Source organism: Podarcis melisellensis, assembly GCF_964234715.1.
Source record: "Podarcis melisellensis genome assembly, chromosome: W".
Taxonomy (NCBI): Eukaryota; Metazoa; Chordata; class Lepidosauria; order Squamata; family Lacertidae; genus Podarcis; species Podarcis melisellensis.
Window position 1 is genome coordinate 8,903,015 of NC_138535.1, and position 27,064 is coordinate 8,930,078.

The window sequence follows — 27,064 nt, forward strand, 5'->3', positions numbered from 1 at the left end:
ACATTTGGACATATGTTCTCAAAATGTGTGTCAGAGCGTTCGTGAGGGGCTAGTTGCTCTGAAATACTGTCCCTCAACCAAGAACCTCGCTGATGGTTTCACAAAACCATTAACCTTCCAGAAGCACGAGGAGTTCTGTGAGGGTCTGTGTATGGGGAAAGCATTGTTGGCTATTGTCCCCAGATGCAGGACAAGAGGGGTGTGGAGTTTGGAACAGACAGGGTTAAAACTCCGTGGTGTCCTGTATCTGGGAAGAGCTTGACGCAGAGAAGTGCGGCACAGTCTGTGAGCAGACTTGCTTTCGCTTCTGCCTGAGAGACACAGCTCAGCTCCGAGGCTGCAGGCTGTGTGTGCTTTTGGCACAGAGAAATGCCGGAAAGCTCTGATGGAAAGAGACTGATTTATGGCTTGTAAATAAACGCTACTAGAGATAACAACCAAACTGTCTCTGGACTTGATTTATCCCTTTTTCTCACACGGACGCAGGACCGTTGCTACTCTGCTATCCTGCTAGGCCAGCTTCGGAGACACAGAGGCTGCGCAGGGAAGCCTGGCTGGACGCAGGATTTATATTCACATGAACAGTATAGTGTGCAAGCAGCTTTAGATTAATTTAAAATAGAAGCAAGCACTTGGAAACAAGAGGGTGGCAACAGCATACTCGAGCAAATCCCAAGGATTGGAGAAGGACAAAACCACCACCCCAACAACTCCCAAAGGGGAGCCCCTCCAAAAAGCAGGCCAATGAGGACCAAGCATGGTCAGTGAAACTACAGAATGTCAAGTTGTCAATTAAAAAATATACAAAATGTATTGGCGGGGGAGGGGAAAGTGAATTGGTCTGATAGAGCCCCTTACAGCTAGTAGAGCAGGAAGGCATGGCTACCCTGAACAGAAGGACCCCTTGAAGAGGAGAGGAATATATTGCAATGCTTTGCAGCTGGCTCCACCTAATGGCAAAGGCGGGCTATTGTGTGTGTGTCTCAGGGGGAGGAGACAGTTGGAAAAACAACTTTTCCAAGTGATGAAGTTATTTTCAAGTCCTAGAGGATACCTGGCGCAGTTGTCCTTACGGGCGGCTCCTTCCTCTTAGACAGCAAATTCCTCAGCTGGACCTGCTTCACAGGGGACAGTTTGGCTAGAAGAGAAGCAAAAAGGGTGATTATTTATCAAGCATTGCCTGTATGGACCCTTATAATCCTGCAGGCATTCAGTTTCAATTGCAAATCCTTTGTGAGGCTTATAGGGTTAACAGCTCTGTGTGTGTCCTACATCTGGGGAGGAGCTTTCCCTACATCGGGGAAGCTGAGTTCTTTGTGAGTTACTTTCGCTTTTCTGCCGAGATGCAGAGACACCATGCCTGCCGTCTCGGATGGTCTGTTTGTTATTCTATTGTTCTGATGTAAATAAAGCTGTTAGTTTAGAGAAACAACAGCGTGTGGACTCTCTCTTCTGCAACTGGCTGGCAGAAAGCGTGAGTAAGCTTATAGCCCCGGGAAGATGGCAGAGTCCCAGGCTCATGAGACTTTCACCATCCCCTTTGAGAGACTTAATGGGCGCAATTGGGAGGACTGGTCGCGAAGAGTAAAGTATTGGCTTTTGGGCAAACAGCTTTGGGATTGCACCCAAAATGAGCCACCAGTAGCAGCTGCTGGGGCAAATGCTGCTGAGGTTGCCAGAGTTGCAGTTGCTGTCAATAAGGACCAGAAAGCAATGTCCCATATAGTACTTGCCCTGGTAGCCTCCCAGTTGCCCCACATTGATGGTTTGCTGACTTGCAAAGGGGTGTGGGACGCTTTGGTCCGTGTACACCAAAGAACCACGGCTGGTGCCAAGATTCATGTGACAAGCTCTTTTTGATTTTTTTTTTTTAATATAATTTTTATTAAGGTTTTCCAAATTAAAAACAAATTAGATCCAATTCATACACTTTCTTCCACAACCAAAACCAGGACTTCCCCTTCCCACCCCCAGTTGTGTTCCAAATCTTCCGAATAAGCAATTAAGTTCAACAAGTTTTTATCCCATAACTCACTTAGCATCAATAACCCAATTTTTCCAAATTCCCATCCCCTAAGATCGATTTTTTCCCTTCCACGAGTTCCCCCTTTCAAAATTTTATAAAGAAAGAAAAAAAGATATAAAGATAGAAAATAATTTTACAACCTTTGGATTCCAAATTTCCCTCCCCCCTTTCCCTGTTGTGTTCCTTCTATCCCTTCCTCCTAGTGTCTTCCTGAGGTGCCTACCCGCTTCATCCATATCCCTCTAGTAGTTTGCCAGTCATATTTAATTACAAATGTCCAATCTTGGAAGGAGTCTGTCTCAAAAAGGGGCCCATTTTTTCTCTCCAGATTTTTCTATCCAGGAGTAAAAAACTCCCATTTAATTTCCATAAGCTTGTCAAATCTGGATGTCCCAAATGTTCCCAACTCTGTCCAGTTCATGATGTTTCCATATTCTTGTCATTCTCTCTCTTCCTTCTATTTCCCTATTTTCCCGCAAAAATGTTCTTTTTCCATGACCTTCTTATTTTCTGCAGAGGCTTGTTGTTCAGAAGCAAAGCGTCATGTCCCTTTCGTTTTCCAACTGAAAAGTCCATTGTTTCCTGTAGTTTGTAGCCCTCTGTAGACAAAACAATGTTCCATTTCTGCAGTTCCCAGGAGATTAAAAGTTACAACTGTTCAGGTTTCCTGAAAAAAACACATGCAGTGTCGCTCAGCTCCTCTAGGTGGATCGCAGTAACTGAGTTCCCTTCCAAATCAAATCCATTAGTCCAACTAGTTTATAAATCCTTATTTGAAACAATTTATATACAATTTAACCGGCAAAGTCCTCAAAACGAAGTCTCTGCTTTATTCTTCCATTTTGACAGCCTTTGACAGCTGTCAAAACTCCCGATGCTCTTTCCCAGGTAGTTTCACGGATCGCTCCAGGGATTCGGGGGGGGGGGTTGTTTTTTTTGATACAAATTCCACTTTTCTCCTCCAGCACAGTCTTATAATTTTCCCTCGCAAAGTTGCCAATTCATGAAGATAAAGATACGCTCGATCTTAGTCGTTAAATCCTTTGTTTTAGCTCTTCTACAATTGAGGGGTAGGCTGACTTCCTTTTTTCCACCTCCCCCGTTCGCTCCAGATTTTTAAAAATTTATCCCTCTTTTTTTTAATCCATAGTCCAATTACTCACGGGTTCTTTTAGGTCCAGATTTTCAATAGAAGAAGCCAGCGCTCTCCGCCGGATGGCTTGCGGCTGCGCTCGGCAGGGATAGCAGAGAACTCAAAGCACCACGCTTCTCCCCGGCGCCCGATCCGTAGCCTTTAAAAAGGCTCTTCACGAGCCGGGATGGCGCTAACGGTGCCAGCCGAGTCTCCATGTCCACGGCCTCACTCTGGCCGTGGTTTTTGAGGGTCCCCGCATCGCCGGTGCGGTAGGACCCAGCCCCTGCCGAGCAGGCTCCCTCCGGAGCTCGGAGGGAGCCCGCCATTCGGCGATGGCGCCGACCCGGAAGTCCCTGACAAGCTCTTTTTGAGATGCAGCTGGCTCCAGGGAAATCGGCGTGAGACCACATTATGCAGATACTGGCTGTGTGTACTAAGCTGCGGCAGCTGAATGTACCTCTCCCTGATGAGCTTAAGGCCTACATCCTGTTGAGCTCTTTGGACAGGAGCTATGAGAATTTAGTTTTGACCTTGGAAATGATGCCGACTGAGCAGCTTAGTCTGGATTATACCACAGGGAGACTTTGTGATGCAGAACAGAAGAGGCAGAAGGCTGGAGGGCGAGTAGGCACTGGCTGTGCCCCCAGGAGCTGTACCCCCAGGAGTGGGGGTGCAGGGAAAGCAATGATGAATCTGTGAAAGCTTTTGCTTCAAGACATTGCTACAGATGCGGATCCCCCTCCCATCTTGTGAGAGACTGCCCAGTAGAGGCTCAGGAATCCAAGGTCGTCTTGCGTAGCAACCAGATAAGCTCAGCTGCGAGACGTGGGAAAGCTCGCTAAAGTTCCAAGGGAACTGATAGCAAAGACATGTCTTCACAGTATAACCTTGTAGCGAGCACGGCAACAGAGACCAGCTCCACCCATGGCAACGTGCTGAGCTGGGTGGTCGACAGTGGAGCGACTCACAACCTCATGTTGACTATTTGCAGTATAGTAGCGCTGCAGAGAGCTTGCTGGGGAGACCATGCATAACCAGGAACTCAAAAATAACTTTAACAAAGGTTTTAATAACAAAAACAAAAACTCCTTTTACACTAAAGATAACAACAACAAAACATGACCCAACCACCAACCCATCCCCCAGGGTAATGGGAGAGCTAGGTGCTGCTCCTTATATACTATGCCCAAATGCTGACACAGCTTAATTAACACAACCTAGCAGCACCTGCTATGTTTCACAGCTGTAAGACTGGGTCTCGTTATTTGCCTTGACCCTGGCCCTTAAAGACATACACAACTTGTGAAACAATAATGAACCTTCACATTTTACACTGACCATTCAACACCTCATGCCCTCTGGTGCTCTGCTGCAGAACTGCAAGGCTGTAAAAAGTGGACAAACTGTTACACTAGCAGATGGAAGCAGACATGATTTGACTTTGTCTGGCTCACTGTGTTGTTCTTTTTTACAGCATGAGATTGAGGCTTTTGTCGTTCCAGAAATGTCCAACTGTCTTTTATCCGTTGCTGCTCTTGTTGCCAATGGTTTCAGTATTTGTTTTGAGAATAATGTGTGTTCTTTTTCCAGGGGTGGGTGTCAACTGTTAAGTGTTGAATGCAAAGACCTTTTTTTTTTTGGTAGAAACGCCTATTGCAGGTAACAGTCCCACTGAGTCAGCACAGGTGCATTGTGCCAGTGTTCCAACACATGATGGCTGTCAGCATCTATGGCACAGACAAATGGCACATGTGAACTGGGGATACGTCAAGAAGGTCCTGGAGTGTACTGAGGGGTGCAAAATGAAGGCATGTGACAATTTTTTAGATTGCAGAGCTTGTAAGCAAGCGAAGGGGAAAACATGCTCTTACCCCAGGTCTGACAGGGTGACTGTTATTCTAAAGCAGCAATGCGGCAGCAAGCAAAGGCTATAGCAGCCAAGACTGCTGCTTGTGGCTGGAAAGCCAAACAGGAAGTTTGTGACTGTTGCCACGGGAACAAAGGGGCAGTCCAATCTGTACTGAGCACCGGATGTTAGCTCAGTGGGTTTGTCATATGACCTGTGCTGGAAGTGCATGGGTGGAGTTTCTTCTAACTGCTGATGAGTGCAGACATGTTTTCTCTGTACTGAAGTAAAAGACAGGAATAAAAGATGTAAATAGATTTCTGTCTGCTTCTTTCCCCTCCCTGGGGACACCAAAGGGGAGAGAGAAGCAGTTGGTGTGTTTTCCTCACAGCCTGAGGAAAATCGCCGGAACGGACCTCGAGTATGTTTTATCCTGCCGGGAGTCGCCGGAGGGAGGTCTAAGGAATTCAGCCGGTGCCTGAACAGATAGGCACATACCTTAAGAGGGCAGAGAATTCCAAAAGTGGTAGCAGACGCCGGTTGCTGTTTTCATCGACCTCTGCATCAAGAAGTGGCCTCCATGGAAGCCTGAGGTGAGAAAGCTGATCCTCTGCAGCCAGAAGCTGACCAGAAGAAGCTGAAAGCCAAGCAACGGAGCCCAGGTATGGGATTTTTGGGCTTAGAGGTGTGAATGCAGATTGATTCATTCTCTGCTTCGAGGGAGAAACGTTTGGGTAAAACAGCTCCAGTCAAAAGAGAAACCGCATTCCAAACATTCCTGTGGTTTTTCCTGTTCAAGGAAAAAAAGGAATGCTGTTGCTTAGCAACGAAGGCCATGCCTCAGAGAGGAGAAGTGAAAGTTAAAATGGAATGTTTTGACTACAGAGTCTGAGGAGCTCTTGGAAATTTCCAACGCAGCTAGCGTTCAGAGCTGCCAGGTGGCACAGAGTGTAAACAAGCCAGCTATTGGATTTTAGAGGCTTGTGTTTGAGAGTCAATGCAAGGACTCAAAATGGATGCCAAGAAGGGGGGAGGCCTGCCTACTCCAGACCTTCTGACCAGTGACAATTATGCATCTTGGTCTATTAAGATGAAGGCCCTGCTGCAGAATCAGAGACTGTTTGGGGTGATTGAAAATCCCATTCCAGCAGCACCAACGCGTGCTTGGGAGTCACAGGATGTGAAGGCCAGAACTGCTATAATTCTGTGCGTGTCAGATTCTGAGCTTATCCACATACAAGATTTACTGCACGCGAGAGATGTTTGGGACACGCTGAGAAGGACACATCAGAGAGATGCAGGTTCTTCAGCGTTGCTGTATTTTGAGAAGCTGACCAACCTGAGGCTTGCGCCTGATGGAGATGTTCAAGCGCACCTGACGGAAATGAAATTTCTGCGTCAACAGATGGTGGAACGTAATTTCCGTCTGCAGGAGGAAGTGTTTTGCTTCATGGTGATCAACAGCCTGAATCAAACTTACAAAACAGTTGCCAGTCAGCTGGGGTCTCTCCCAGCAGCGGATTTGACTTCGGAGAGGGTCTTTGCCGTGGTTCTGAATGAACAGGACAGACTTGCCGCCCTGGAAGTCAAGGACAGGGGGAGCCAAGAACGGAGTTCTAACGCCCCTACTGCTGTTGCTACTGGAGAAAGCGCTGTAGCTTTAAACGTTGTCCGATGCTACAATTGTGACCAAACTGGGCATCTTCAGCGGTACTGCAAGAAGCCACGTCAGAACAGAGGAGCCAAGGCGAGCTCCACAAAGTCTGAGGCGTCAGACAAAGGTCACACCAAGCCAAAGGCAAAGACTGCAAAAGCTTTGATGTCGCTAAAAGCCACACCAGAAGCGGGGAATTTCTTTGTCCTAGATACTGGAGCCACAGTTCACATGACAGGACACAGAGGACTATTTTCTACGTTTGAGAAGCAAAGCTTCGCGGTGCAACTAGCCAACGGTCAAGAGCTGGAAGCGACCGGAATTGGGACTGTGTATCTTGAAAGTCTGAACTTGACTATAAGCAATGTTTACTTGGTTCCAGAGTTGAAGTTTAATCTGCTCAGCGTTTCGCAGATTGCCAAGAAGGGACTAAAACTGTCCTATGATGATGAGAAATGCGAGATCTACAAAGATGGAGAGTTGTATCTTTCTGCCAAAGAGAAAGATGGACTGTATTTGTTGACTTTTGATCAAAGTGATTACATGGAATGTAATTCTTGTGATTCTAACATGATTTCTTTTACAGGTGTAGCCAAGAAGAACACCAAGCAGGTCACCTCGAGGGTCAACAGGGCATTTCAGCGGGTGTATGCTGATGTGATTGGTCCTTTAGCACCATCTAGAGGCAATGCAAAGTATTACCTAATATGTGTTGATTCTTTTACAGGTTTTGTCTGGATTTATCTTTTGGAGAGACCGAAAGAAGCCTTAGAAAGGTTTAAAGAGTTTTGTGACAAGGTTAAAAATATGCATGATGCTGACATAGATTGTCTTTGCACAGATGAGAAGCCAATTTTTCTTTTACAGGTTTTCCAGAGGTTCCTGAAGAAGAAAGGGATTAGACACAAAACTGCTAGTTCCGAAGAAGCTTGGAACAAATGTGTTTGTGTTAGGGTGAACAAAGAATTGCAAAAGGGAATGGAAGCGCAATTGCTTAGTTCACATCTGCCACATGAGTACTGGGCTGAGTCGCTAATGTCATTCTGTTACACGTGGTTGAGAAAGTTTTCAAAAGAGTTGGGATGTTCTCCTTTTGAGAAACTGTTCCACAGAAAACCTTCTGTTGCCCATTTCAAGGTTTTTGGGTCTCATGTGAGAACAGAAACTCCAGATGGGGTAAAGAATGCCAGAGGCATTTTTGTGGGTTATGAAAAGGGTCTCTACAGAGTAATTTTGTCTGAATCTGGAAAGGTGATTCTCACAAAATTTCTAGAGAGTGCTCCTGAACAGGAGAGGGTGATTGTTCCAACATTTCCCACAGGTGATGATGATTCTGATGATGATGATGTTGATTTTATTGAGTTCAGTAGTACTGATGATGACAGCGATAGCTCAGACAGCTCAGTTGTCACAGTCATTGAGAGGAAATCTCACAAAATGACTAGACCCTCAGAAGAGGAGGATGAACCACTGATTAAGCTTAGTACTGGTTCTCCAGAGAGTCCAAAGGTTGAACCAGAAATCAAAGAAGAGCAGCACCTCTTACGTAGGTCTCAGAGAGCAACAAAGGGTGTACCACCAAAGAGGTATTCACAAGAGTTTGCTAACTTAGCTGTTGCTGTTGTAAACGACCAAGGTCAGATTGAAGCTGTGTCTGAGTCAGAGACAAAGGCACAACAGAGAGTTGTTAACCAAGGTAATGCAGATGCACTCATTCCTTGGAAGTCACACAACCAGAGAGGTACATTGGTAAAACCAGTGGCGGGTAGTTCCAAGGGTGGAACTGAAACAACAGGGGAATGTTATAAGTATAACAACTGTTTGTTTTCTTCTCTGGATGACGCTTTGCTCGCAGCACGCATTGATACTTTAGGGGGAGTATGTTATTCTAAAGCAGCAATGCGGCAGCAAGCAAAGGCTATAGCAGCCAAGACTGCTGCTTGTGGCTGGAAAGCCAAACAGGAAGTTTGTGACTGTTGCCACGGGAACAAAGGGGCAGTCCAATCTGTACTGAGCACCGGATGTTAGCTCAGTGGGTTTGTCATATGACCTGTGCTGGAAGTGCATGGGTGGAGTTTCTTCTAACTGCTGATGAGTGCAGACATGTTTTCTCTGTACTGAAGTAAAAGACAGGAATAAAAGATGTAAATAGATTTCTGTCTGCTTCTTTCCCCTCCCTGGGGACACCAAAGGGGAGAGAGAAGCAGTTGGTGTGTTTTCCTCACAGCCTGAGGAAAATCGCCGGAACGGACCTCGAGTATGTTTTATCCTGCCGGGAGTCGCCGGAGGGAGGTCTAAGGAATTCAGCCGGTGCCTGAACAGATAGGCACATACCTTAAGACGGGCCAGAATTCCAACAACCAGACCTTTTGAGCTTGTGTATGCAGACTTGTGTGGCCCTATGGCAGTAGCCAGTCTGGGTGGGGCCAAATACATACTTTCGATTGTGGATGATTTTTCGCAGAATAGCTGGGTCTTCATAAGTAAACACAAAGGTGAAGCTGCAGCATTGGTGAAAGACTGGATCTCTGCTGTAGAACTGGAATTCTCCTCAAAGGACCAGAGCTTTCAGTCCGATAGCGGTTCAGAGTTCACCGGGTCTGTGCTGCAGAGTTTCTTCCGCCAGAAGGGAATACGTCACAGGTTGACAGTACCACACAGTCCCCAACAGAATGGCATTGCTGAACGCCGGAACAGAATGCTACAAGAGGCTGTTGCGGCTATGCTCTTTGATGCTGGGCTCCCCCCAACGCTTTTGGGCCAAAGCCTGGAAGTGTGCTTCTTTTTCTCAGAATCGCTCATATTGTTCTGTTGTAGGGGACACACCCTCTTTTCTACTGCATGGCAAGAAGCCCAAGGTGCATTTCTTCTGTGTTTTTTGTTGTGAGGATTGGGTTCTTGTGCCAAAGGCCAAACACAGAAAGTGTGGACCCAAGGTCCAGGAAAATGATCTTCTGTGGGTATGAACCAGGGACCAAGGGGTGGAGATTTGCCTATCCAGAAGGCAATCAGTCCAGGCTTCTAGTCAGCAGGAGTGCTGAATTCTGTGAGCAAAGTGGGTGGACACGCATACATGGGAACCCAGATGTACTTTTAGAGAGTCTGCTTGACTCAGCTGATGAGGAAGAGGTGGAGACTGATCCTGCTGCTGAGGAACAGAGTCCAGAGCATGAGCAGCCTAGAGCCTCTCCTAGAGCTGTCAAGTCAGAGCCAAAAAGTGCACCGTCCTCACCCACAGGTCCAGTTGAGAAGTTCAAGAGGCAACTTCCAGGTTGGCGCCTCCGGCAATGGCGGAGCTCCTCCGATCGGGAGGAACTTGCTCCGTGAAAAGCAGGGTCTGACTGCCACGGCGAAGGCGGAGACCCATAGAAATCACAGGCGGGAGAAGCCTGTGAACTTGGGATTCAGCTGGCACCTCTTGTGCCTCCCCTACTCGTGGAGAAACCCTGTTTTGGGGATCCGGAGCGACGTGGGGTGAGTGGCGCGGTGCTTTGAATCGACTGCTTCTTTCACGTTCGACCCAGGCCACTAAAGGTAAACCACCCGACAGGTTTGAGGTCACAAGTGTATGGGTTAGGGTGGCTCAGTGTGAAAGTTTTGAGGATGTTCAGAAACTGCCTCAGGAAGAAGCCAGTAAATGGCAACAGGCAATGCAGAAGGAGATGAGCGCAATGGAGTCTCTTGGTGTGTTCTCCCTCACAACGTTGCCAGCTGGCAAACAGGCTGTGAGCAGCAGGTGGGGTTATCTTCTTAAACCCACAGCAACTGGAGAACCACAGTACAAGACTAGGTTAGTAGCCAGAGGGTTCACGCAGCAGAAGGGGCTGCATTACACTGAGGTGTATGCTCCTACTTCCCGAAGTGAAAGTCTGTGCATGCTCTTAGCCATTGCTGCACAAAGAGGTTTGATGGTGCATACAATGTATCCGGGTTTAATTGACCGTGGCTAATCTTGTCAGAATGTATCCAAGTGTTTCCTCCCTAAGTGAAAGTGTTTTTACTTCTGCAGTATTTCTGTTATAAATTCATAGAAATTCAGCCATACATCGGATCTGTACCATTCCACTTTTGTTTTCCACCTTGGAAAAAGGACTATCAAAGGGCTTGACATAGGGCAGCCATTATCCCCCAACCTTGATGGTGCCAGACAGTGGGCCATTTCACTGACAAAGAACCAGCGCGTGGACCTACCGGCAATATATTATAAAAAATTTGAGGACATACTGACTGACCCATTAAGAAGTATCATGAACGACATTTTAAAAGATGGAACCATGCCGGACTCATGGAAAAGCAGCCTTATTGCATTAATTCGAAAACAGGGAATGGACAATCTACTTATTAACAACCATAGGGCTATCGCACTCCTAAATAACGTTTATAAACTATATGCAAATATTTTAGCCGAAAGATCAAAAAAAGTCTTCCAGATGATTATACACAATGACAAAGCTGGCTTTTTGCCCGGGAGGCACATTTATAATAACACTAGGAACATTTGGATTGGATTGATCTTTATTACGGCCATTGGCCCGTTACACGACAGTTTCCCATACCAACATATTATACTTAAACCTCCAAATTTAAAATCGCCAAAACTTACAAAAGACAAACAGTGACCGAAGCAAAACAAAAACAAAAACCACCATCATACATTACAATAAATTTGTAACCTATACATCGCCCTCTGCTCATAAATTAATCAAGGATATCAATGGTGATATCGCCTAAAACATAGATCATGGTTTAAAACAATGGTGATATCACCTAAAACATAGGTCATGGTTTAAAGGGGTTATCCGAATCACACAGGAGACCGTTTCTCTTCTTTAGGGATAGGACGCTGATCAGGAATCTGGCAACCATGAGTGATTTTAGGGGGTCATCATCAATTAGTAGATATCTCAGTTTGGCTTCAATCGTATCATCGGCAATTCCCTTAAGATATTGAGCAAGAAACTTGGCCGGTAAGTGAAAAGCACAGTCAAAAATTATGTGATGCAACGATTCCGGTGCCCCACAATTACAATCACATAAGAGCGATATCTGTCCATTGGAGAATCTATTTCTCAGCACGTTCGATGGGAAGGTGTTGAATCTTGCCTTTACAAAGGCATATCTATGAGCTGAGGAAGTTAAGGAATTCAAATAGTTTGGGAGCCTTAAGAGGGGTAATAAACTAGGAACATTATAAACTTATTAGAGTATTTAGACTTAAGAATAGAAAAGAAGGCAGTCTTAATGGCCATAGACGCTGAAAAAGCTTTTGATAGGGACTCCTGGAAATTTATGAAAGGTTTTTTACACCATATGGATTTTGGTATGCAGTATATAAAAGGGATTGAAGCAATATATTCAAAACAAAAAGCTAAAATCATGATAAATGGAAATTTATCACAGGAGTGTGAAATCAGTAAAGGGGTCAGACAAGGTTGCCCACTATCCCCCTTAATTTTTATATTAACATTGGAAGTTTTATGTAAACAAATTAGGGAGGAAAAAGATATAAAAGGGATTATGCTGGGTAATAGAAGTTACAAAATGAGGGCATTTGCTGATGATCTAATTATAACTACGGAGCAACCAAAACAGAGTTTAACAAAGGCATTGGAAATAATATATGGCTACGGTAAAGTTGTGGGGCTCAAACTGAATTTAAACAAGACAAAACTATTAGTTAACAATTTGTCGCCAGATGAAAAAGCAGAATTAGAAAAAATAATACAAATTAAAATCTACCCCAAAATCAAGTATTTAGGATTATGGATAACACCAAAGAATATCAACTTGTATGAAGATAATTATATTAATTGTTGGAAAGATATCAAAAGACAGTTGGAGACATGGACAAGCTTAAATTTATCATTCCTGGGCCGTATTTCGGTAATTAAAATGACAGTCTTACCGAAGCTACTCTTTTTATTCCAAACAATTTCAATTATAGGAAGACCTGTAGTATTGACAAGTGGCAAAAAGAAATTTCTAAATTTTTGTGGAATGGTAAAAGACCAAGAGTAAAGCATAAGATATTAATAGATACTGTAGAAAGAGGTGGCTACGGGTTACCGGATTTGAAGCTATATTACGAAGCCTCATGTCTTCTCTGGTTGAAAGATTGGTGTTTATTAAAAAATTGGGATATTTTAGATTTAGAAGGTCATGATACCCGTTTTGGATGGCCTGGCTATCTTAATTATGGGAAAATAAAGGCGCATCAGAGTTTTTCAAATCATATAATAAGAAATGCTATATATAAGGTGTGGGAAAAATACAAAAGATATTTGGAACAGAAAACCCCAAGATGGAACTCTCCATTAGAAGCAATCGCTGTTAAAAAAAACAAAACAAAGAGAACTGGATAATGTATAACACAATATTAAGGGAGGAGGAGGGTCAACTAATATTGATAAGTTATGAGAAAATAAAAGATCACTTTTCTAGTTGGATAGATTACTTCCAGGTTAATGAAATGTTCAGACAGGATAAGCAGATAGGCTTTGAAAAGGAGCCTTCAAGATTTGAAAGAGAATTACTGAATAGTAAAACTAAAATAATCGCAAAAATGTATAGACTTCTTTTAGCCTACGAAGTAATTGATGAGGAGGTTAAGGCTTCAATGATAAAGTGGGCCCAAAATGTGGGCCGTCCAATTATACTAAAAGATTGGGAAAACTTATGGTAGGTAAATCTGAAATTTACAGCCAACTCTCTCTCTCTCTCTCTCTCTCTCTCTCTCTCTCTCTCTCTCTCTCTCTCTCTCTCTATATATATATATATATATATATATATAAAGATAATTATTAGAGTTTTACAAAAAGAAAGAGGTTACAAGGTAAAAAAGAGGAAAAAAGAAAAAAGAGAAAAAAAGAAGTACAAAAATACAAAGAGAAAATACAAAATAAAAAAAACAGTTAAAAACAAATGAATCTTTTCATGTCTTATATTTCATTTGCTTGTTTCCCTGACCTCCTCACACCTCCCTTTTTTGTATTCCAGTTCAATTAGTTAATTCAGCAAATCCTTCCCCTCCTTGTTTTTATCTTAATCCTTTCCCGTGATGTATTATAACCTTGCCCTTTCACCTAATAACAATCCATTTTTACATACTCTTTTATAACATTACTGCCAAAACCACTTGACTTCATTCCGACATCATTCTAACATTCATTGCTCTTACAATACTTTTGTAAATAGTCTTTAAATTTCTTCCAATCTTCCTCCACCGTCTCTTCTCCCTGGTCTCGGATTCTGCCAGTCATTTCCGCCAGTTCCATATAGTCCATAACTTTCATCTGCCATTCTTCCAGAGTGGGTAGATCTTGTGTCTTCCAATACTTTGCAATAAGTATTCTTGCTGCTGTTGTTGCATAAATAAAAAAAGTTCTATCCTTCTTTGGCACCAATTGGCTGACCATGCCCAGGAGAAAGGCCTCTGATTTCTTCAGAAAGGTATATTCAATTCAATTCAATTCAATTCAAAATCCTTTATTAGGCATAACACACCACACATTAACTAACAAGCATCATATACAGACTGTATAAAATACAGGCTCAGCAAACACAGTTTATCCCAGTCTTATTCTTAACTCCAAGAAATAAATCGATGAACATAGATAATATAATACAACATAGCAACATCACCTACCAATAAAAACCACTAAGTCTCTTTATCATGGCCCATTCTTTCTTCATGGACAGCACTTAAAAATTCAGCCGCTATTAAAGTAATTTGGTCATCGCTGTCCGCCAGCAGGTCCTGAACAGTTGGTTGTGTAAAAATCTGTCTATTAAATTTTAGGGCCTCAAATAATTGTCCTCTGGCACAACTGCCAAAATCATAGGAAAAGAATATATGCTCCAGAGTATCGGGTTCCTGCTTTCTGTATTTGCAGAGACGCTCTGATTCTGGGATAGCTAAGTATCTTCCTCTCACTACCACCGAGGGAAACATGTTAAATCTGGCCAACATAAACAGCCTACATGATTCATGTTTCTTCAGATTTGTCATGTATCCCTTTTGGAAATCTCTACACAAGGGGAGATTTAAGTGGATAGGAGAGCAGGTGCTGTGCTTTGCAACCTCAAGCATGGTGAGAACACTTTTTTCTGTGAGGGTCTTCTTGATAATTTCCCATATATCTTTGGGATCAGAGATTTCAAAGTCAGTTAGAGTGAGCCCTATCGAATCCAGTTTTCTCCTACAAATCAATGATAGATTGTAGATTGCACTATCACTTAAAAGATTGTAAAGTAGAGAATTTGGGGATAGGGCTCTGTAATGAAGGAAGATCCAGTATTTCAAGGTCCTCAGCCATGCTCTTACTGACAAAGGCAATATTCCCAGCTCACAACATATTGTTTCATATTTTACAGAGTTTGCAAGTCCTAACAATGACCTCAGAAGGGATGCGTGAAATTTATCCAACCTCTTGAGGTCACCTGAAATCCACACTGGTGTGCCGTATAGAAGTTGGGCACAAAGTTTCATGTCAATCACTTGCAATACAGCTGGAATAAATCTGTTTCCTACTGGAGAAAAAAAAACAGGATTTAATATGTTGGGCTGTCACTTTGGCCTTAACTATTGCAGCACTTATATGTGTATTCCAATTCATATTATTTTTGAATGTGATTCCCAGATAATTGAAGTGGTTAACTTCCTGTATTAGATGTCCATTAATTATACAGCCTTTTGGGTTCCCTCTCTTTCTGAATTGCATAATCTTTGTCTTATCATAATTAATTTTGAGATTATTGAGAGAGCAGTAGTTTGAGAAACTCTTAAATAATTATTTTAAACCCAAAACAGAGAGTGAAATAATTACAGCATCATCTGCATAAAGTAATAAAAAGAGTGGGCTATTGTTTAAATAAGGAGTTGTATATCATCTCCCAGAAAGCCTTAATCCTTGGGCACGTCCACCAGAGGTGAAAGAATGTGCCTTCATTTTCTTTACATTTCCAACATTTGTTATCGGGCAAATGGTAAATTTTTGCAAGCTTGACTGGTGTCATGTACCACCTGTATATCATTTTCATAATATTCTCTCTTAAGGCATTACATGCCGTAAATTTCATACCTGTGGTCCATAACTGTTCCCAGTCAGCCAACATAATGTTATGACTAACATCTTGTGCCCATTTTATCATAACAGATTTCACCGTTTCATCCTGAGTGTTCCATTTCAACAGCAAGTTATACATTCTTGATAGTATCTTAGTTTTGGGATCTAACAGTTCTGTTTCCAATTTTGATTTTTCCACCTGGAAGCCAATTTTCTTGTCTAAATTGTAGGCCTCCCTTATTTGATAATAATGAAGCCAATCTCGCACTTTGTCTTTTAGTTTCTCAAAACTCTGCAATTTCAATTTATCTCCCTCTTGTTCCAAAATCTCCCAATATTTCGTCCATTTGGCCTCCATATTAAGCTTTTTCTGAGCCTTCGCTTCCATCGGTGATAGCCACCTTGGGGTTTTATTTTGAAGTAAATCTTGATATCTTATCCAGACATTAAACAATGCTTTCCTGACAATATGGTTTTTAAACGCTTTATGTGCTTTGACCTTATCATACCACAAATATGCATGCCACCCAAATACATTATTGAAACCTTCTAAATCCAAAATGTCTGTGTTCTCAAGAAGCAGCCATTCTTTCAGCCAGCAAAATGCTGCTGATTCATAATAAAGTTTAAAGTCTGGCAGGGCAAATCCGCCTCTTTCCTTTGCATCGGTTAGTATTTTAAATTTTATTCAGGGCTTCTTGCCCTGCCAGACAAATATAGAAATATCTCTCTGCCACTTCTTGAAACAGTCCATTTTGTCCAAAATTTGCAATGATTGAAACAAAAACAGCATTCTTGGCAATACATTCATTTTTATAGCAGCAATACGGCCTAGCAAGGAAAGCTTCAAATTTGACCATATTTCTAAGTCCTTTTTCACTTTTGACCAACATTTTTCATAATTGTCTTTAAATAAATTCAAATTCTTAGCGGTCATATTGACCCCCAGGTATTTAACTTTCTTAACCAGTGTTAAACCTGTCTCCTTCTGAAACCTCTCCTTCTCAATCGGTGTTAGATTTTTCTCTAAAACCTTAGTTTTAAACTTGTTCAACTTAAATCCTGCAACCTGACCAAATTCTTGAATCAATTCCAGTACTCTTTTAGTACTAGATTCTGGCTCCTGTAATGTCAATACTAGGTCATCTGCAAATGCTTTTAATTTGTACTGTTTGGCTCCGACTTATATACCTTTAACCAATTGGTCCCTTCTGATCATATTTAGGAGAACCTCCAGGACCGATATAAAGAGCAATGGGGAAATTGGGCAACCTTGTCGTGTCCCTTTCTCTATCTTAAATTCCTCCGTCACCACATTGTTAACAATTAGTTTAGCCTTTTTTCTGAATAAATTGCACCTATACCATTTCCAAAACCTTGACCAACCCCCATCCCCTGAAGATTTTTCTTCATAAAATTCCAAGAAATGTTGTCAAAAGCTTTCTCCGCGTCTACAAATATCAAAACTGCTTTAGTATTAAAGTTCACTTGTAATTTTTCTAAGATGTTAATTATATTTCTCGTATTGTCAGACAAGTGTCTGCCCGGGAGAAAGCCTGCTTGGTCTTTATGTATCTCTTCCACTAGTACTTTTTAAAATCTTTTAGCCAAAATATCTGCAAAATTTTTGTAATCCACATTAAGCAGAGATATGGGGCGGTAGTTCTTAAGTTGTGTCTTCTCAGTCTCTGTTTTCGGTATAAGTGTAATATAAGCTTCCTTGCACGACTCTGGTGCTTTCCCCCCCTCCAAAATTCCATTACAAACTTCCTTTAGTGGTTGAATTAACCAATCTTTCAAGGATCTATAATATTTTGAAGTTAAGCCGTCCGGCCCTGGAGATTTACCCAGTTGCATGTTCTGCATGGCACCTTCTACCTCCTGTTCCGTTATTTTGTAGTTCAACATTAACTTATTTTCTTGAGAGATTTTTTGTAGTCCATTTATTTTCAAAAAATGATCTATATCAATCTCTTTCTGTGGCCCTTGTGTATATAGTTGTTTAAAGTATCTCTGGAAACATTTTCTAATCTCCATTGGATTCTGTATATTCTTTCCTTCCACTTCCAGATTTGTAATAGTATTAAGTTTTTGTCTTTTTTTCATTTGCCAAGCTAGCAATTTCCCACATTTATTAGCCGATTCAAATGTCTTTTGTCTCATCTGTTTAATTTTCCACTCAATTTCTTGGTTCATCATTTTCATATATTGAACTTGATGTAGCTTTATTTCTCTCAGAATCTCTTGTGACTTTGGTTTCGCTCTCAATTTCTTCTCACCTTCCTTTATTTTCTCCAAAATTTTATCTTTTTCTCATTTTGAGCTCTCTTCTTTATTGCATTCTGTTGAATCAGAAACCCTCTCATAACCGCTTTGCTTGCGTCCCAGATTACTCTTTTTTCAACCGTAGTATTCATATTTATCTCAAAATAGTCTCTCAAAGTTTTTTGGGCCTTCTTAGTCACTTCTTCATCTCTAAACAAGGTGCCATTCATCCTCCATCTAAAGGAGCCAATTGGTGTTAGTTTCATCTCCATTTTCACAGCATTATGGTCGGAGCAAGTTTTAGGGCAAATTTCCACTTTTCTAATCTTTGGAGCCAGGCCTCTAGTTATCCAAATTTGGTAAATGTGGAGAGATATCGATCTTCCCTTGATCGATGGGGCCGCGACCGGGGACAGGTTTACGATCCCAATCAGCAGTTTATAACGGGTCCGGCACACTTCTTCACAGCTGCGCCACTGTTGCTCCCTTCAGGTCACGGCTTAGCAGAGTTGAACAGCGTGTAAAGCAGCCTAGTTTCCAGGCAAGCACACACATAGACAGGTTCGTCTATTTACAGCTCTTTATTCAAACATTACAGCATTAAAGTCCAGGGCTTCTTTCAGCCATGTCCAAAGGCACGTCTTTCTCTCTCGGATACACAGAGAGAAGAAGTGAAAGTACAGGGAAAAACTCCTCCTTCTTAGCTTCTAAAAGCTTCTGTCTCCGCCCAGCTTCTGTAAGCTGACGTTAGCAGGTGACACACACCAGGGGAATTTAACCAGATAAATTCTGAACCATCACAGTAAATTCTTGTCCATGTCATTTTGGCTTCAGAGAAGGTGGTTCCCTCTCTACCCAAGGGATTCTTTGTTCTCCAGATATCAACTAAGTCCAAGTTGTCAGTCATCTCAAAAAAAAAGGTTTTCGGTAGTCTACCATCCTTGGTGACTACCTGTCTTTGTGCCTTGTCCATATTTGTGGATACCACTCCATTCATATCCCCCATCAAAATCACATTATAGTCCAGATAGTCCATCAAGATCTCATGCAACTTTTTAAAGAATTCAGATTTCCCCTCATTTGGTGCATAAACTCCTACTATCAGAAATTTCTCTCCTTGTGTTTGAATTTCAATTGCCACAAATCTTCCTTGATCATCTTTAAAGATAAATTTCGGTGATAGACTCTCCTTTGCATAAATTACTACTCCTCTTTTTTTAACCTTGTCCGATGAAATAAACTCTTGACCTAATGTTTTATTGATCAATACTTTTCTGTGTAGCCTTATCACATGTGTCTCCTGTAGATAAATCAGGTCCAATTGTTCCTTTTTTAATATATGGGGGGGGGGAATCCTCTTCTGGGGGAGTTAAAACCATTAATATTGCAGCTTAGTAGTTGCAGAGCCATGATGTAGTTACTTTGCTTTTCCTCCAACTGTGCCCAGTGTTTGTTCTTGTTCTGTCGGTGGTATCACTTTCTCTGAATTGTCTAGTCCAAAAGGTAGTGTTGCTATGTCCAGTATTCCTCTTTTTAGTGCTCTTAGCTCTTCTCCAGATTCTTTCTGCAGGTCTTCTCCGTGATCTTTCAAAAATCTTTCTTTGTCGTCTACTGATCTTATTTTTATCTTTCTTCCTTTAAAGCTAAAGGATAGGCCTTGGGGAAATTCCCACCTAAAAACAATTCTTTTACTTCTCAACAGGGCAACCAAATCTCCGTAGTTGGACCTAAGGTCCAGAAGATGTTTCGGGATGTCTTTAAATATCTCCACTCTTGACTGATGTATTTCCAAGGTCTTCTGAAAGTGCAGACTCAAGATCTTGTCTCTCTCCTCTTTTGTTCGGAGGGTGATCAGACAGTCTCTCACCCTGTTCTCTCCCCCCCCCTTCCAAGCCTGAAAGCACTCACTATCTTAAAGTCTTTGTTCTCTAGAGCTAGGTTCCAAAAGTCTGCAAATTCCTGCATAAGAAAGTCAATCAGGTTGTCTTTCTCAAGTTCAGGTACGGCCCTGATCCTCAAGTTTGTTTGTTTTTCCTTCAATTCAATCATAGACAACATCGACCTATGGTCCTCAAGTTGCCTACATATCGGTGGTATCTTCTCCTCTCCAGCAACTGCTTTTTCCTTTGCTTCTTCAGCTGTCTTTTGGGTCAAAGTAGATTCCTGTAGCAATTTCTCGATGGTTTCTGTATTAGTGTTCACCTTCTGTCCCAAGTTATTAATGCTTGTAGTATTTTGGTCAATTTTAGTTGATGCTTCAGCTACTTGTTTACTTAACTTTTCCAAAGATTCATTGATTTTACCTAATGCCAGAGCTAAAACATCTTCAGATGCCATTCCTTTTGACTTAAGTTGAGCAGATACTGCCCCTGATGGTACAGAGGGGCCAGATGCTGATGCTCTTCACAGCTGCCAGGATTTGCCAGACCTCGTTGTTTTTTCCTGAAGCAAGTCTATTTTTTCTTTCCCATCTGCCATAACACTCTAACTGAAGTCCAAGGTCGATCCCACGGCCAAAGTTGGTTTTGACGTGGAAAATTCCCCTGGCCCTGTTGTTGTTACACTTTCAGGCTTCCTCTAGGGGGACACAGTAACAGTCAATACTTGTTGCATTGAGAAATAACTCTTTTTAGTCCCCCATTTAACAAAGATAAGCAACAGTTTCAATTTCAGTTAGTTTCCAGTTAACTTAAAATCTGAAGAAATCAGTCAGAAACAATGTATCTCTTTTGCAGAGTTAGCTGTCAAAAAGTACACTGTTCCTATGTAGCGCGTTTCACAATACGGCAGTCTTTTGTCTATTGGCAGACCGTTCCCAGGCTTTAAGCGGTGGAGTTTTGTTTCTTTTCCTCTCTTTTTGCAGGAAAATATAGTTCACCCTTTTCCCCCTCCTCTCCTGCGACCAAGGGGGGGAGATCTCTTGTTTTGATGTTAGGATTGTAGTCCTTTTCAATCAACTTTCCAGGTCTTAGCTTACAACTTCTTTGCTTTGATCTGTTTACCAGAACGGAAGGCGGACTTCCTGTTTATGCCTTCCCGCTTCGGTGCCAATTTGAACTTTTGTCCCTTATTTTCAAATATAACCTATTCACGGGTAGTTGTTTTGATAGCCGAATTGTCCCAGGAAAAAAGTCAGCGCTCTCCGGTAACAGCTGTGCGGCTTCGCTCCATGGAAGAAGCAGTTGGCTCACCCCGCTCGCTCTGGAGCCCGTAATCGGGTTCTCTTGCAGATTGGGGGGGGCGCTGAAGGTGCCCACTGAGTCCCACGGTCACAGGCTTCACCCGCCTGTGGTTTCTGAAGGGGTCCCCGCTTCGCCGTAGTGTCAAGACCCAATTCCCGCGGAGCTAAATCCCTCAGAGTTAGAGGGAATCCGCCATTACCGATGGCGCCGACCCCGGAAGTCTACAGCCAGCTATAATATAAAAGAGAACATGATGAAAATGGCTCATAGGTGGTACCTCACTCCTTCCAAATTATCAAGAATGTATAAAAACTTGGCGAATGCTTGTTGGAGATGTGGAGGAAATAACGGTGACATGATCCACACGTGGTGGACATGTGAAAAGATTTTAAAAAATGGGGAAAAATATACGATGAACTAAAAAAGATGATGGGGGTAACTTTTACTAAAAAACAGGAGGCATTTCTATTAAGTATTATAGGTAAAGAGATCCCAAAAAATCTAAGAGAGTTATTATTGTATGCAACCGCAGCGGCTCGTATACTTGTGGCCAAGGGATGGAAAGATCACGAGGCTCCAAAAATAACAGATTGGCAAATCAAATTACAGGAATTGGTGGAGACGGCTCAATTGACTAGCAAACTCAGAGGAATCTCAAAGCAAAAATGTGCAGAAAAATGGGATGGTTATAGAAGATATGTTCAAAAATATAATAATATGTAATGCTTCTAGGGGTTGCTCGTGCGTAAGTTGCTGCCACTCCTGGCTAGGTTGCCTGATTGAACCCTTTCTGTCTGGACAGCCTTTCACCCGTGGCTGTCTCAATCGCTGGCAGAATCCGTCAGTGGGCGTTTCTTGAACTTCTTCCAGCAAATAAGTTCTTTGACGCCAAGTCTCCTCCTACTTTCCCTGTGCGGAAGTCTTCTGCGCATGTAGGGTGTGGGCAGCGGAATACCCGTGCTCTCCCCGCTGGTCTCCGGCGATGAGTCCTGGAGCCTCCTCTCCGATTCCCCCATCTGCCCCCCTTCTCCACTGGTGTTACGCTGATTTCCTTCCCCAGCAGATGGGCTGCCTCTCTCCCTACTGGGACCCTCTACAGCATCCCTCCGGAGCCTTCCCTCCGCCTCTGGCTCCGATGGCAGTTCTCTGACATAATAGTTTTGACTCCATGCTAGCATTCGAGTGATAAAGGAACTAAAAGGAGGTGGATAACAATTAAGGATTTATTATGTTTTCAGAATGTACAGTGGTGCCTCGCAAGACGAAATTAATTCGTTCCGCAAGTCTCTTCGTCTTGCGAGTTTTTCGTCTTGCGATGCACGGTTTTCCATAGGAATGCATTGAAAATCAATTAATGGGTTCCTATGGAAACCGCCTTCCCCAGACCTCTTCTGGCGGGCGGCATTTTAAAATCGCCCGGGACAGCGGCGGACTTCTCCGCTGTCCGGGGCGATTTAAAAGCCCCTGGGAAGGCAGGCAGGGGGGGACAAAGACTTTTGCCCCCTGCCTGCCTTCAGAAGAGGTCCAGGACAGGCTTCGCGGACCTCTCCGCAAGCAGCGGGAGCGCTCCTTGCGGAGAGTTGCCAGCGCGCCCAGGCTTTGCGGCCCCGCCGCCCGGCTTCGGGACATCGTTCCGATGCCGGGCGGCGGGGGGAGGCTTTCTCGCCCCGCCGCCCGGCATCGGGACGATGTCCCGAAGCCGAGCGGCGGGGGGAGGCGTTCCCGCCTCGCCGCCCGGCATCGGGGCATCGTTCCGATGCCGGGCGGCGGAGGGAGGATTTCCCGCCCCGCCGCCCGGCATCGGGGCATCCTTCCGAAGCCCGGCGGCAGGAGGAGGTGTCCCCGCCCCGCCGCCAGGCTTCGGAGGAGGTCCGAGGACAGCGGGGAAGACGCTCTGCGCTTCCCCACTGTCCCGGAGATTTCCCTATGGGCTGTCGTCTTGCGAAGCAAGCCCATAGGGAAATTCGTCTTGCAAAGCGCCTCCAAAACGGAAAACCCTTTCGTCTAGCGGGTTTTTCGTCTTGCGAGGCGTTCGTCTTGCGGGGCACCACTGTATTAGAAAAATTATACAGAAAGGTTTGTTTTGTGTACATTCAAATGTATGATAAAACATATGCAAAGGGACTTGACAGGAAGTCAAAGTTGAAGAAAAGATTTTGGAAGATAAAAGTGGAAAAATATTTACTGTCATTATCATCATTTTGTGTGCGGGTGTGGGTGTCTGCACATATGTGTGTTGTTGTATGCAATGTTTGGGAGGAAATAAGACGGTAAATAACAAATAACTAAATATCAATGCATGTAATTTTTATTTCTTAATTATATTTAGTGGTAGTATGGCTGTATTGTTTTTTGTAACATAAAATCATTCAATAAAAATTATTAAAAAAAACAAACCAGCACGTGGAAGTGGATTCAGTATGGACTAAAACAAAGGATGGTGGCCAACCTTTCCCTCTGGGGGCAGGAAACTGTGAACTCCTCTTTGTCCTCTGAAATATACAATTAAGGGGGGGAAGAGGAGGAACAGGACAGGTGTCAGGACACTCATGTTACCACCTCAACCCCTCCCTCAACCCCTCCTTTTTGTGATGTATCAATGATGTAGTCATGATGTAGTTATGATGTAGCCTTAGGGGTGTAGCATGGAGGATTAGGAGCTAATAAGAGTTGGGGTCTTCTTTTGTCTGGGGCTTCCATCTTACTTCGTCTTGCTGTGAGTGGGTGTCCTGTCGCAACAGTTTCAATAAAGACCAAGCCTACTGGCTGCTGTTTTGCTCCAATATTCCTGGTTGGTGTCCTTGTCTTTTGTCCAAGGGAGCCCTCGGATTTCTCCGTTAACAAAGGTTTCTAGACAACTGAGTTCTAGAGCAGATCCATTTAAAAGTAATGGACCGAAGTACCGTAAATTTCGCTCCATAACACACAGTTTTTTTCTCTTAGAAAGTAAGGGAAAATGTCTGTGCATGTTATGGAGCGAATGCCTACAGATGGCGGAGGAATTTGCTGCAGTCGTGAGCAGTCCGTGGCTCGCTTTGAAACAGCAAAGCGGGTGTAAGCGGCTCCTGTCAGCTAGCGGAGCCGGGGAGGAGGGAGAGAAGCAGAGCGGGAGTTGGCTGCTTTAAAACAGCCCCATGCTCTCTGTCCCTGCCTGCAGTTTTTTGCTGTCCGACTTTGGATTAGCCACTGTAGGGGCTGTGTGTGTGTGTGTGCTTGAGCTATCGTTCTCCTCCTGCTGCTTCCCCTTCACTCTCCCTGCGCCCCTGCGACTTTAGAATTGACACTCTGTGTGTCTCTGTGTGTGTGTGAAGGCTCCTTCTCTTGCTTCCCGTTCACTCTCCCAGCGCCCCTGCGCGCCCCTGCAACTTTAGGATTGACACTCTGTGTGTCTGTGTGTGTGTGAGGGCTCCTTCTCTTGCTTCCGGTTCACTCTCCCAGCGCCCCTGTGCGCCCCTGCAACTTTAGGATTGACCCTGTGTGTCTGTGTGTCTGTGAGGCATCGTTCTCCTTCTCTTGCTTCCCGTTCACTCTCCCAGCGCCCCTGCGCGCCCCTGCGACTTTAGGATTGACACTGTGTGTCTGTGTGTCTGTGAGGCATCGTTCTCCTTCTCTTGCTTCCCGTTCACTCTCCCAGGGCCCCTGCGCGCTCCTGCGACTTAGGATTGACACTGTGTGTCTGTGTGTGTGTGAGGCATCGTTCTCCTTCTCTTGCTTCCCGTTCACTCTCCCAGCGCCCCTGCGACTTTAGGATTGATACTCTGTGTGTCTGTGAGGGCTCCTTCTCCTTCTCTTGCTTCCATTCACTCTCCCTGCGCCCCTGCGCTCTCCCAGCGCCCTGCGACTTTAGGGCCAGTTCTCTCTCTGTGTGTATTTTGACCTCACTGCGCTTGTTGGGGGAGAGTGTGGGTCGCAATTTTTCTTGATTTGTCTCAGAGTGGTTACTGTGAAAATTAAGCGCGACAATTTGGCTTACGACCCCAATTAGCTGCAGTTTATAGCGGTCTGGCACGCTTCCCCTCTCAAGCTGCGCCGATCTGCTTCTCTCCGTCACGCCTTGCAGAGTAAAAACACAGCGGAAAAAACTGTTGCCTGTTGCTTCCTTAGATCCATGCAAACACACCAGTCTTGTGTGCTCATTTATCAGTCCTTTATTACAGCAGAATATTTACAGCTCAACATTTCTCAGATAGACACTCCTGGGCTTTTTTCCGCCATAGCTATTGGCTTCCGTCTCTCACGAAGACAAAGAGACAGTGAGGAAAAAGCTCCTCCCAACCTTCTAAACCTGACGTCAGAATGTGAGGCGTCACTCAGAACATCTTAACCCTGTAAGTTCTGAATCCCAACACCCCCTCTCGCCGAGCATTCTGACGACACCTGTGAATGTGCCTTTGCAGACCTCTGTGAGATTAAACCTTTCCCCAATGCCTTGCGCCTTTTCCTGGCGTTTCTGTCAGGCACCTGTGGAACATCCTCACAACTCTCAGATTCGCATTGTGCGAAACCAACCCACACCCCTGTGGCCTGATACCTTTCAGGTGGAATGCCCTTCGTTGTGCGACTAGACCGCCTGGGCACAAACTCAGGTATTTCCTCTGACTCACTGCGGTCAGTAGGTGTGTCCTCTGCATCACGGGATTCCCCCTCTGACTTAAAGCGTTTTCGAATCCTTTGCATCACGCTAACAGGAGAACTAGGCTCACTCTTGGGCTCTCTTTTAACAACCTGTGGAGATGCCCCATCCTGTTCTTGACCCTGGTCAGTGTCCTGGTCGTCATCAACAGACTCAGCCCCTGACTCTCCTTCCTCCTCCTCAGAACCTTCCTGCTCTGAATCAGAAAGACATTCTGAGAGAACATCACGCCTGGCAGGAGTCTTTGACCTTTCATCCTGCTCATAGAATTCAGCGTGTTTACTGATCAGCAGCTTACTCTGATCACCTGTTGGGTACGCAAACCTCCATGCTTTAGAACCCGGCTCATACCCACAGAAGATCATTTTCTGGAACTTGGGTTCACCTGGCCCTCGCAAAGCCTTAGGCACTGGCACAGATGCGGTTGACCCAAAAGGACGCAGAAAATGAATCTGGGGTTTCCTGCCGTGCAACATGAAAAAAGGTGTGTCCCCTACCATTGAATTGTAAGTTCGATTCCAGGTGAAGCTTACACACTTAGTTGCCTCCATCCAAAAGCTTGGAGGTAACCCAGAGTCTGACAGCAACACCTGTGCGGCCTTAACCAGAGCCTCACTTCTAAGCTCTGCTACCCCCCTTTCTTGAGAAGTCACGTTGTGACGTATCCCTTCCTGATGAAAGAACTTCTGCAAAGCAGACCCAGTAAATTTTGCACCTCTGTCACTAGTGACTGCTTGCACCTTGGTGGAGAACCTTAGTTCCACCTCCTCAACCCAACTTTTAATCAGTTGTGCTGCATCTTCTTTGGATTTGAGAGCATGAGTCCAGGAGTTCTGCGAAAAATCATCTGCAATCGTTAGCAGAAACCTGGCCCCTCCCAGACTTGGTTCCTCCATGGGACCCAACAGATCTATGTGAACAAGCTCAAAAGGTTTTGTGGTTACCCTGTCCACCCTGGGGTAACTGCACCCTTTTACCTTTGCCTTTCTGCAAACCTTACAACGTAGGGTCCTTCCACATTCCCTGATTTTACAGCCTCTTGTGTACTCTGATAACACCTGGATTTCTTCCAGAGAACTATGAGCTGTCTTCTTGTGCCAAGCACATGCACATGAAACATGAGTGGGAACTGTAGCACACAGGGCTTGTGCTTTCTCAACCTTCCCCTCACCCTCCAGAGGCGTTTTAAGAATGAAGAGATCATTCTGCCCCTTTTCAACTTTGATTAGCTGCTTTCCTCCTTTGTAGATTGTGCACA

At 44.0% G+C, this 27,064-nt stretch overlaps 1 protein-coding gene and 1 long non-coding RNA gene across 2 annotated transcripts in view; both read right to left on the reverse strand.

Annotated features, from left to right (window-relative positions):
* The window catches only part of LOC309361268 (uncharacterized protein), a gene marked incomplete at its 3' end in the record, with an annotated part of 324,188 nt that overhangs the window by 223,208 nt on the left and 73,916 nt on the right, over positions 1–27,064 (reverse strand). The gene's annotated exons all lie outside the window — the stretch shown is intronic.
* LOC309361175 overlaps positions 1,046–27,064 on the reverse strand; it is a 34,243-nt gene continuing 8,224 nt past the window's right edge. Inside the window, exon 3 of the long non-coding RNA XR_014164367.1 lies at positions 1,046–1,138. This is a non-coding gene — a long non-coding RNA (uncharacterized lncRNA). The remainder of the gene's footprint in view (positions 1,139–27,064) is intronic.